Genomic DNA, 12947 nt, shown 5'->3' with positions numbered 1-12947 from the left:
CAATGGTGCCGAAAGGGAAGAAAAACCCTCTACGAACCTCCGATAGTATCCTGCTAAGCCTAGAAAGCTACGAACCTCTGTCGGAGTGGTAGGTCTAGGCCAAGATTTCACGGCCTCAATCTTCTGAGTGTCCACCTTTATCCCTTCATCTGATACAATATGCCCCAAGAATGCTACAGACTTCAACCAGAACTCACATTTAGAAAACTTAGCATACAACTTACGATCACGGAGGGTTTGGAGTACCGCTCGCAGGTGGTCCGCATGCTCATCCTCTGAACGGGAATAAACCAGAATATCATCAATAAATACTATCACGAACAGATCTAAAAATGGCCGGAATAGGCTATTCATCAAGTCCATAAATACAGCGGGTGCATTAGTCAACCCGAAGGACATGACAAGGAACTCGAAGTGGCCATATCGGGTCCTGAAGGCTGTCTTCGGAATATCTTTTTCCCGAACTCTGACCTGGTGGTACCCCGACCTCAAATCAATCTTGGAAAAGCATCTAGCTCCCTGCAACTGATCAAACAAGTCATCGATCCTTGGAAGTGGATACTTATTCTTAATAGTTACCTTGTTCAACTGCCTATAATCGATACACATCCTCAGCGAGCCATCTTTCTTCCGCACAAATAGTACCGGTGCACCCCAAGGTGAGGTACTGGGCCTAATGTAACCTTTCTCCAGCAAATCTTTTAACTGCTCCTTCAACTCCTTCAATTCGGCAGGTGCCATTCTATACGGAGGGACGGATATTGGTTGAGTTCCTGGAAGCAAATCGATGCTAAAATCAATCTCTCGCTCTGGAGGAATACCTGGAAGCTCATCTGGAAACACATCTGCATACTCTTTGACTATGGGAATAGACTGAAGTGTAGGTATCTCAGCATCTGCATCTCTAACTCGCACAATATGATAAATGCACCCTTTTGCAATCATTTTCCTCGCCTTCAGATAGGAAATAAACCTACCTCTGGGTGTTGGTGTATTACCTACCCATTCAAGGACTGGCTCACCCGGAAAATGAAATTTGGCTACCTTTGCTCGGCAATCAACTGTGGCATAGCAAGCTGCCAACCAGTCCATGCCCATGATAGCATCAAAGTCCATCATCTCTAGCTCAACTAGGTCAGCTGAGGTCTGACGACTACAAATTGTCACCGTACAACCTCGGTAAACCCGTCTAGCAATAATCGATTCTCCGACCGGTGTAGATACCGCAAAAGGATCACTTAGTATTTCAGGCACTATACCAAACTTCCTCGCGACAAATGGGGTAATATACGATAAAGTAGATCCTGGGTCTATCAAAGCATAAGCATCGTGAGAGCAAATGGTTAATATACCTGTCACAACGTCTGGTGAAGACTCCTGGTCCTGTCGACCCGCTAAAGCATAGATACGGTTCTGATTACCACTTGAACTGGAACCTCTACCTCTGCCTCGACCTCTACCAGCCAAAGACTGAGACTCACGCCTTGAAGGATGCATGGACATAGACGATCCTGTTGCTGAACTCGCTGGTTGTGCCATTCCCCCAGAATCTCTATTTGGGCAATCTCGCATCATATGCCCCGGACGCCCACATGTATAACAAGCATCAGAACCTGCTCGGCATTGACCCAAGTGTCCTCTACCACAGATGTCACACCGCGGAGGAAATGACCATGTCTGCGCAGAACCTCGTTGTCGCTGCAAACCCGACGCCCGTGAGCTCTCACCTGGTCCTGACTGAGTATAGCGGTCATACCCGTAACCCTGTAACTGAGGTGGCGGAGGCCTAGGTGGCCGTCCGAAGTACTGGGTCCTATAACTACCCTGAGATTGCTCCTGAGACCTGGGAAATCTCATCCTCTTACGTTGCCCTTGCTCAGCCCTCTCTGTACCCTGCTGCCGACGCCTACCCCTTTCTATATTCTGGGCGAATGCCTGAATCCGGGAGATATCCATACTATCCTGCAATGCAGCGGTGGCACATGCCTCGGTTAACTCTGGGGCTAACCCTGCTATAAACCTGTGAATCCTGTCCCGCATAGTAGAAACTATGGATGGTGCATATCTGGCCAATGAGTCAAAACGGAGACTATACTCTCGAACACTCATATTACCCTGCTTGAGGGCTAGAAACTGATCGACTCGAGCCTGTCGGATCTCCCGCGGTAAGTACTGGTCAAGGAAAGCATCTGAAAAATTCTCCCAAATAGCTGGAGGTGTATCACGTCCCCTGGACCTCTCCCATCCCTCATACCAAAGGATGGCTATATCTCGGAGTCGAAAAGCTGCTAGCTCAACTGCCTCTTTCTCCGTGGCATGCATAACACGAAAGATCCTGTGAAGCTGATCTATGAAATCCTGCGGGTCCTCCCTCTGATCTGTCCCCGTGAACTCTGGGGGACTCAAAGCAATAAACTCTCGGACCCTTGAACTCCCAGACCCCTCAGAAGTTCCTGCACTAGCTGATGCCCTAGCATGTTGCTGGGTAGCTACCAACTGTGTCAACAAATGCACCGCACTCCTTAAGTCCTGATCTGATGGAAGTGGAGGGGGAACTGGATGTGCGGTTTCCCTAGGAATCTCCGTAGTTGGTGGAGGAGCCGGTAATGGCTGAGTAGGGGTCTCCCCTTGAGCCTCAGACTGGGCCCCATCTACTGGGGGTACCCTGTTGGTCCCCTCACCTACTACTGTATCTCTCCTCTGGCTAGCCGTAGTCTTCCTAGTCACCGTCATCTGTGCATGCAAACACCAACACATAAGTTTAATTCAAATTTCCTATAACTCAGTTCTATAGCACGATTTAGATTTCAAAGAAGTGTAACCAACTCCTAAATGCCCTGTAGTTCCTTGCTTATATAATGTGGTGCACAACACATCTATAAACAAGACCCTACTAGACACGGCTTGTAGACTCCCTAGGACAGAACTGCTCTGATACCAAGTTTGTCACGCCCCGAACCTAGGAGCGAGACAAGCACCCCGTGCCTCACCTAACCTGGCGTACCAAATTGCGACTAAGGGACTCTGAACACATAATGTCATACTTTGGCCATGGGGCCACCTTGCAAGACAATTTGCGAAGCAAAATATAAAACTGAATAGAAACTAGCACTAACTAAATATCAATATAAAGCTAGGCCGACAAGGCCGTCATAGCTACTACAGCTGACAAACCACCAATTTATACAAACCCAACATACTGCACTAACCAACAGGATATGCCTACAAGCCTCTACTGATAGATGTACTGTGATCGGAACAGGGCCCCGACCTACCCATAAATATATACAGATATACATAAGATGTACACAAAACTCTAGTCCTGGCAACTCCGAAAGACGTGGAGCTTACCGATCAGGCGGAACTCGGAAAACACCTACTGAGGAGGTCTACCCGTCTGTCTGTCTGAACCTGCACGCATGAAATGCAGCGCCCCCAAAAAAGGGACGTCAGTACGAAATAATGTACCGAGTATGTAAGGCAATAAAATAACTGAAATCTGAAACTGAACTGATAATATGATAACTGAAATTAACTGGGAGTCAAAGATGATCTGGAGATATACTTACCTGCTGATACTGACTCAACTCCTTCAATATAGTAAGTAAAATAATTGTACGGCCTTATAAGGCTCGGTATATATAACTGCTCTGCCATAGTAGGCTCGCTTATAGGCGCTCGGCCATACTAGGCTATGTATCTCGACCATGCTGGGCTCGCTCATAGGCACTCGGCCACAGTAGGCTCGGTATATAACTTTCCATCTGATCAGAGGTTGCCCAATAGGGGCCTGCCCATCGATTATAGCTCGATGGTAATGAAAATACTGTAATACTGTATATATAGGCTTGCTGCTCTCTTGACTGAAAGAAGACAATACTAAAATTGAATACAGAGTCTCGATAAGGAATAATATTGTAACTTATGAGACTAGAATAGTGTGAATAAATTCATGAATATGAACTTCTCTTTTGTCTCATTACTAACACATGTAGCTACGAGATCATGCCAAAATGAAGGAAGGCTTAGCCTTAACATACCTTATCACAATCTTTTCAATCACCAAGTTGAACTCACCTCTTCGCACCTTAATCTACAAGAATGATAATAATACTATCGTTAAGTTACGAAAGGTACAACTATCGCACAACGAACGACAAACCTATTTTGTATTAAAACGGGCAGCATCTCCCCTATAATATGCCCTTCCTCCAACTTCAAGATAACACCAACAATACAAGGACAGAACAATAACAACATATATACATCATTTTCCAGCCCTATATACACCATCAAATACTACAAAACAGCCCAACACACCCCAATCTCTTCGTACACAAAACGACCACCGTAGTAGTGTCAAACGACCCGAAAATGTTATGACGAACGACCAGCCAACCACCCTACATTTATATGGTGTTTATAAACCCCCTTCCTCCTCAAAAACTCCACAAAATAGTAATAAAACACGCAGCCCAACAGCAACACAAAACAGTACACAAAACAGTCCGCTACAAGTGAATAACTCGAACTCACGGCTTCCGATCACCATCCCGTGAGTTCTTACAAGTATAGAACGACTTACCATGAATTTACAGAAGAAAAAATGGATGAAAGAGAGCAGTAAACTCACCTTATTTGTTGGATAACTCAGCTCCTATCTTGGTTCTTCAAACTCTAAGTTTTACCTCCAATTGGAACTTGAAAGGGAGAGAAAATCAATTAGGGTTTGTGGGAAATTTTTGGGAGGATTCTTTGCAGAGCTTATGTCTGGTTATTATGCTCTATTTTAAGTCTAATATATGAAGAAAATAGGCCCTTAAAAGGCCTCTTTGGACGACCCGAAATGGCCCATTTTTGGGCTTTCATTTAAGCAAGTAGGTGACACACCTACTTGTCACCTAGCAGCTTGCGCAGTATCGCAAAAATGCACATATCTCTCTACTCCGATGTCGTATTGACAAATGGTTTAATGCGTTGGAAAATAGACTCATAGATCTTTAATTTAATGTGTGGAACACACCATAACTCTAAGTATATTGGGAGAAAATTGCAGTTACATGTGACCCAAAGTTTCAGTAAAACTTATGAATGTAACTTGTGATGACTTTCATCGACTTTTGTTCCACAACTCGCTTGACTTAAAAACATAACACACGGATGTAATACGACTAATATAAATCATAACATAATCTCTTTATCATGTTAATCACCCTAGTCTCACCCCAAAGGTACATGTTATAACATTCCCAACTTGTCGACTTTCGATGAAACATTGTTTTATTTAATTGCTTTAGCTTCTGAACTGTCCAACCCTCTTTGTACTTGTTGTTCATGATCTTCAATATTTGTAACCTCAGAGGTAACATGATTAACTTACTTTATATACTTTTAAATATTATCTCATTTTTTTGTCCTACATTAGTTTGCTTACGACGCATTTTTACATACGAAAATATAGGGTGTAACATCACTCCCCCCTTGGGAACATTCGTCCTCGAATGTTTACTCTTGGAGACTTTGGAAACTTTTTCCAGAGTATCCTTCGTCTATTGGCAGGAAGAATTGGAACATGAAATATAAGGATGCTACCTCTGCTGCTCAAGTAGTGGCTGAGTTTGCAGAACATGCAAGCCTAGCTGCCAGAGCTATTGTAGAACTTTCAAGGCAATATTGTGTTGATGATGGTGGTTCATGCCACTTAGGTTTCAAGGATGAAACGTTGGAAAATGGGCAAGCATTTCCTGGAGATGGTAATTTTTCTATTGGCAGGAAGAATTGGAACATGAAATTTAAGGATGCTACCTCTGCTGCTCAAGCAGCGGCTGAGTTTGGAGAACATGCAAGCCTAGCTGCCAGAACTATTGGAGAACTTTCAAGGCAATATTGTGTTGATGATGGTGGTTCATGCCACTTAGGTTTCAAGGATGAAAGGTTGGAACATGGGCAATCATTTCCTGGAGATGGTAATTTTTCTATTGGCAGGAAGAATTGGAACATGAAATTTAAGGATGCTACCTCTACTGCTCATGCAGTGGCTGAGTTTGCAGAACATGCAAGCCTAGCTGCCAGAGCTATTGTAGAACTTTAAAGGCAATATTGTGTTGATGATGGTGGTTCATGCCACTTAGGTTTCAAGGATGAAAGGTTGGAACATGGGCAATCATTTCCTAGAGATGGTAATGGTAATTTTTCTATTGGCAGGCAGTATTGGAACATGAAATTTAAGGATGCTACCTCTGCTGCTCAAGCAGCGGCTGAGTTTGGAGAACATGCAAGCCTAGCTGCCAGAGCTATTGTAGAACTTTCAAGGCAATATTGTGTTGATGATGGTGGTTCATGCCACTTAGGTTTCAAGGATGAAAGGTTGGAACATGGGCAATCATTTCCTAGAGATGGTAATTTTTCTATTGGCAGGAAGAATTGGAACATGAAATATAAGGATGCTACCTCTGCTGCTCAAGCAGTGGCTGAGTTTGCAGAACATGCAAGCCTAGCTGCCAGAGTTGTTGTAGAACTTTAAAGGCAATATTGTGTTGATGATGGTGGTTCATGCCACTTAGGTTTCAAGGATGAAAGGTTGGAACATGGGCAATCATTTCCTGGAGATGGTAATGGTAATTTTTCTAATGGCAGGCAGTATTGGAACATGAAATTTAAGGATGCTACCTCTACTGCTCAAGCAGCGGCTGAGTTTGGAGAACATGCAAGACTAGCTGCCAGAGCTGTTGGAGAACTTTCAAGGAAATATTGTGTTGATGATGGTGGTTCATGCCACTTAGGTTTCAAGGATGAAAGGTTAGAAAATGGGCAAGCATTTCCTGGAGATGGTAATGGTAATTTTTCTATTGGCAAGGAGAATTGGAACTTGAAAATTAAGGATGCTACCTCTGCTGCTCAAGCAACGGCTGAGTTTGCAGAACATGCAAGCCTAGCTGCCAGAGCTGTTGTAGAACTTTCAAGGCAATATTGTATTGATGATGGTGGTTCATGCCACTTAGGTTTCAAGGATGAAACGTTGGAAAATGGGCAAGCATTTCCTGGAGATGGTAATTTTTCTATTGGCAGGAAGAACTGGAACATGAAATTTAAGGATGCTACCTCTACTGCTCATACAGTGGCTGAGTTTGCAGAACATGCAAGCCTAGCTGCCAGAGCTATTGTAGAACTTTAAAGGCAATATTGTGTTGATGATGGTGGTTCATGCCACTTAGGTTTCAAGGATGAAAGGTTGGAACATGGGCAATCATTTCCTAGAGATGGTAATGGTAATTTTTCTATTGGCAGGCAGTATTGGAACATGAAATTTAAGAATGCTACCTCTGCTGCTCAAGCAGAGGCTGAATTTGGAGAACTTGCAAGCCTAGCTGCCAGAGCTATTGTAGAACTTTCAAGGCAATATTGTGTTGATGATGGTGGTTCATGCCACTTAGGTTTCAAGGATGAAAGGTTGGAACATGGGCAATCATTTCCTGGAGATGGTAATTTTTCTATTAGCAGGAAGAATTGGAACATGAAATATAAGGATGCTACCTCTGCTGCTCAAGCAGTGGCTGAGTTTGCAGAACATGCAAGCCTAGCTGCCAGAGCTGTTGTAGAACTTTAAAGGCAATATTGTGTTGATGATGGTGGTTCATGCCACTTATGTTTCAAGGATGGAAGGTTGGAACATGGGCAATCATTTCCTGGAGATGGTAATTTTTCTATTGGCAGGAAGAATTGGAACATGAAATTTAAGGATGCTACCTCTGCTGCTCAAGCAGCGGCTGAGTTTGGAGAACATGCAAGCCTAGCTGCCAGAGCTATTGGGGAACTTTCAAGGCAATATTGTGTTGATGATGGTGGTTCATGCCACTTAGGTTTCAAGGAAGAATGGTTGGAACATGGGCAATCATTTCCTGGAGATGGCAATTTTTCTATTGGCAGGAAGAATTGGAACATGAAATTTAAGGATGCTACCTCTACTGCTCATGCAGTGGCTGAGTTTGCAGAACATGCAAGCCTAGCTGCCAGAGCTATTGTAGAACTTTAAAGGCAATATTGTGTTGATGATGGTGGTTCATGCCACTTAGGTTTCAAGGAAGAAAGGTTGTAACATGGGCAATTATTTCCTGGAGATGGTAATGGTATTTTTTCTATTGGCAAGCAGTATTGGAACATGAAATTTAAGGATGCTACCTCTGCTGCTCAACCAGCGACTGAGTTTGGAGAACATGCAAGCCTAGCTACCAGAATTATTGTAGAACTTAGAAGGCAATATTGTGTTGATGATGGTGGTTCAAGCCACTTAGGTTTCAAGGATGAAAGGTTGGAACATGGGCAATCATTTCCTGGAGATGGTAATTTTTCTATTGGCAGGAAGAATTGGAACATGAAATATAAGGATGCTACCTCTGCTACTTAAGCAATGGCTGAGTTTGCAGAACATGCAAGCCTAGCTGCCAGAGGTGTTGTAAAACTTTAAAGGCAATATTGTGTTGATGATGGTGGTTCATGCCACTTAGGTTTCAAGTATGAAAGGTTGGAACATGGGCAATCATTTCCTGGAGATGGTAATTTTTCTATTGGCAGGAAGAATTGGAACATGAAATTTAAGGATGTTACCTCTACTGCTCATGTAGTGGCTGAGTTTGCAGAACATGCAAGCCTAGCTGCCAGAGCTATTGTAGAACTTTAAAGGCAATATTGTGTTGATGATGGTGGTTCATGCTACTTAGGTTTCAAGGAAGAAAGGTTGTAACATGGGCAATCATTTCCTGGAGATGGTAATGGTATTTTTTCTATTGGCAGGTAGTATTGGAACATGAAATTTAAGGATGCTACCTTCTGCTGCTCAAGCAGCGGCTGAGTTTGGATAACATGCAAGCCTAGCTGCCAGAGCTATTGTAGAACTTTCAAGGCAATATTGTGTTGATGATGGTGGTTCATGCCACTTAGGTTTCGAGGATGAAAGGTTGGAACATGGGCAATCATTTCCTGGAGATGGTAATTTTTCTATTGGCAGGAAGAATTGGAACATGAAATATAAGGATGCTACCTCTGCTGCTCAAGCAGTGGCTGAGTTTGCAGAACATGCAAGCCTAGCTGCCAGAGCTGTTGTAGAACTTTAAAGGCAATATTGTGTTGATGATGGTGGTTCATGCCACTTAGGTTTCAAGGATGAAAGGTTGGAACATGGGCAATCATTTCCTGGAGATGGTAATGGTAATTTTTCTATTGGCAGGCAGTATTGGAACATGAAATTTAAGGATGCTACCTCTACTGCTCAAGCAGCGGCTGAGTTTGGAGAACATGCAAGACTAGCTGCCAGAGCTGTTGGAGAACTTTCAAGGAAATATTGTGTTGATGATGGTGGTTCATGCCACTTAGGTTTCAAGGATGAAAGGTTAGAAAATGGGCAAGCATTTCCTGGAGATGGTAATGGTAATTTTTCTATTGGCAAGGAGAATTGGAACTTGAAAATTAAGGATGCTACCTCTGCTGCTCAAGCAACGGCTGAGTTTGCAGAACATGCAAGCCTAGCTGCCAGAGCTGTTGTAGAACTTTCAAGGCAATATTGTATTGATGATGGTGGTTCATGCCACTTAGGTTTCAAGGATGAAACGTTGGAAAATGGGCAAGCATTTCCTGGAGATGGTAATTTTTCTATTGGCAGGAAGAACTGGAACATGAAATTTAAGGATGCTACCTCTACTGCTCATACAGTGGCTGAGTTTGCAGAACATGCAAGCCTAGCTGCCAGAGCTATTGTAGAACTTTAAAGGCAATATTGTGTTGATGATGGTGGTTCATGCCACTTAGGTTTCAAGGATGAAAGGTTGGAACATGGGCAATCATTTCCTAGAGATGGTAATGGTAATTTTTCTATTGGCAGGCAGTATTGGAACATGAAATTTAAGAATGCTACCTCTGCTGCTCAAGCAGAGGCTGAATTTGGAGAACTTGCAAGCCTAGCTGCCAGAGCTATTGTAGAACTTTCAAGGCAATATTGTGTTGATGATGGTGGTTCATGCCACTTAGGTTTCAAGGATGAAAGGTTGGAACATGGGCAATCATTTCCTGGAGATGGTAATTTTTCTATTGGCAGGAAGAATTGGAACATGAAATATAAGGATGCTACCTCTGCTGCTCAAGCAGTGGCTGAGTTTGCAGAACATGCAAGCCTAGCTGCCAGAGCTGTTGTAGAACTTTAAAGGCAATATTGTGTTGATGATGGTGGTTCATGCCACTTATGTTTCAAGGATGGAAGGTTGGAACATGGGCAATCATTTCCTGGAGATGGTAATTTTTCTATTGGCAGGAAGAATTGGAACATGAAATTTAAGGATGCTACCTCTGCTGCTCAAGCAGCGGCTGAGTTTGGAGAACATGCAAGCCTAGCTGCCAGAGCTATTGGGGAACTTTCAAGGCAATATTGTGTTGATGATGGTGGTTCATGCCACTTAGGTTTCAAGGAAGAATGGTTGGAACATGGGCAATCATTTCCTGGAGATGGCAATTTTTCTATTGGCAGGAAGAATTGGAACATGAAATTTAAGGATGCTACCTCTACTGCTCATGCAGTGGCTGAGTTTGCAGAACATGCAAGCCTAGCTGCCAGAGCTATTGTAGAACTTTAAAGGCAATATTGTGTTGATGATGGTGGTTCATGCCACTTAGGTTTCAAGGAAGAAAGTTTGTAACATGGGCAATTATTTCCTGGAGATGGTAATGGTATTTTTTCTATTGGCAAGCAGTATTGGAACATGAAATTTAAGGATGCTACCTCTGCTGCTCAACCAGCGACTGAGTTTGGAGAACATGCAAGCCTAGCTACCAGAATTATTGTAGAACTTAGAAGGCAATATTGTGTTGATGATGGTGGTTCAAGCCACTTAGGTTTCAAGGATGAAAGGTTGGAACATGGGCAATCATTTCCTGGAGATGGTAATTTTTCTATTGGCAGGAAGAATTGGAACATGAAATATAAGGATGCTACCTCTGCTACTTAAGCAATGGCTGAGTTTGCAGAACATGCAAGCCTAGCTGCCAGAGGTGTTGTAAAACTTTAAAGGCAATATTGTGTTGATGATGGTGGTTCATGCCACTTAGGTTTCAAGTATGAAAGGTTGGAACATGGGCAATCATTTCCTGGAGATGGTAATTTTTCTATTGGCAGGAAGAATTGGAACATGAAATTTAAGGATGTTACCTCTACTGCTCATGTAGTGGCTGAGTTTGCAGAACATGCAAGCCTAGCTGCCAGAGCTATTGTAGAACTTTAAAGGCAATATTGTGTTGATGATGGTGGTTCATGCTACTTAGGTTTCAAGGAAGAAAGGTTGTAACATGGGCAATCATTTCCTGGAGATGGTAATGGTATTTTTTCTATTGGCAGGTAGTATTGGAACATGAAATTTAAGGATGCTACCTCTGCTGCTCAAGCAGCGGCTGAGTTTGGATAACATGCAAGCCTAGCTGCCAGAGCTATTGTAGAACTTTCAAGGCAATATTGTGTTGATGATGGTGGTTCATGCCACTTAGGTTTCGAGGATGAAAGGTTGGAACATGGGCAATCATTTCCTGGAGATGGTAATTTTTCTATTGGCAGGAAGAATTGGAACATGAAATATAAGGATGCTACCTCTGCTGCTCAAGCAGTGGCTGAGTTTGCAGAACATGCAAGCCTAGCTGCCAGAGCTATTGTAGAACTTTAAAGGCAATATTGTGTTGATGATGGTGGTTCATGCCACTTAGGTTTCAAGGATGAAACTTTGGAACATGGGCAATCATTTCCTGGAGATGGTAATGGTAATTTTTCTATTGGCAGGCAGTATTGGAACATGAAATTTAAGGATGCTACCTCTACTGCTCAAGCAGCGGCTGAGTTTGGAGAACATGCAAGCCTAGCTGCCAGAGCTGTTGGAGAACTTTCAAGGCAATATTGTGTTGATGATGGTGGTTCATGCCACTTAGGTATCAAGGATGAAAGGTTAGAAAATGGGCAAGCATTTCCTGGAGATGGTAATGGTAATTTTTCTATTGGCAAGCAGAACTGGAACTTGAAAATGAAGGATGCTACCTCTGCTGCTCAAGCAACAGCTGAGTTTGCAGAACATGCAAGCCTAGCTGCCAGAGCTGTTGTAGAACATTCAAGGCAATATTGTGTTGATGATGGTTGTTCATGCCACTTAGGTTTCAAGGATGAAACGTTGGAAAATGGGCAAGCATTTCCTGGAGATGTTAATTTTTCTATTGGCAGGAAGAATTGGAACATGAAATTTAAGGATGCTACCTCTACTGCTCATGCAGTGGCTGAGTTTGCAGAACATGCAAGCCTAGCTGCCAGATCTATTGTAGAACTTTAAAGGCAATATTGTGTTGATGATAGTGGTTCATGCCACTAAGGTTTCAAGGATGAAAGGTTAGAACATGGGCAATCATTTCCTGGAGATGGTAATGGTAATTTTTCTATTGGCAGGCAGTATTGGAACATGAAATTTAAGGATGCTACCTCTACTGCTCAAGCAGCGGCTGAGTTTGGAGAACATGCAAGCCTAGCTGCCAGAGCTGTTGGAGAACTTTCAAGGCAATATTGTGTTGATGATGGTGGTTCATGCCACTTAGGTATCAAGGATGAAAGGTTAGAAAATGGGCAAGCATTTCCTGGAGATGGTAATGGTAATTTTTCTATTGGCAAGCAGAACTGGAACTTGAAAATGAAGGATGCTACCTCTGCTGCTCAAGCAACAGCTGAGTTTGCAGAACATGCAAGCCTAGCTGCCAGAGCTGTTGTAGAACATTCAAGGCAATATTGTGTTGATGATGGTTGTTCATGCCACTTAGGTTTCAAGGATGAAACGTTGGAAAATGGGCAAGCATTTCCTGGAGATGTTAATTTTTCTATTGGCAGGAAGAATTGGAACATGAAATTTAAGGATGCTACCTCTACTGCTCATGCAGTGGCT

This window comes from Nicotiana tomentosiformis, unplaced genomic scaffold (genome assembly GCF_000390325.3).
Source record: "Nicotiana tomentosiformis unplaced genomic scaffold, ASM39032v3 Un00016, whole genome shotgun sequence".
Lineage (NCBI taxonomy): Eukaryota > Viridiplantae > Streptophyta > Magnoliopsida > Solanales > Solanaceae > Nicotiana > Nicotiana tomentosiformis.
Note: the sequence above shows the minus strand (reverse complement) of the source record.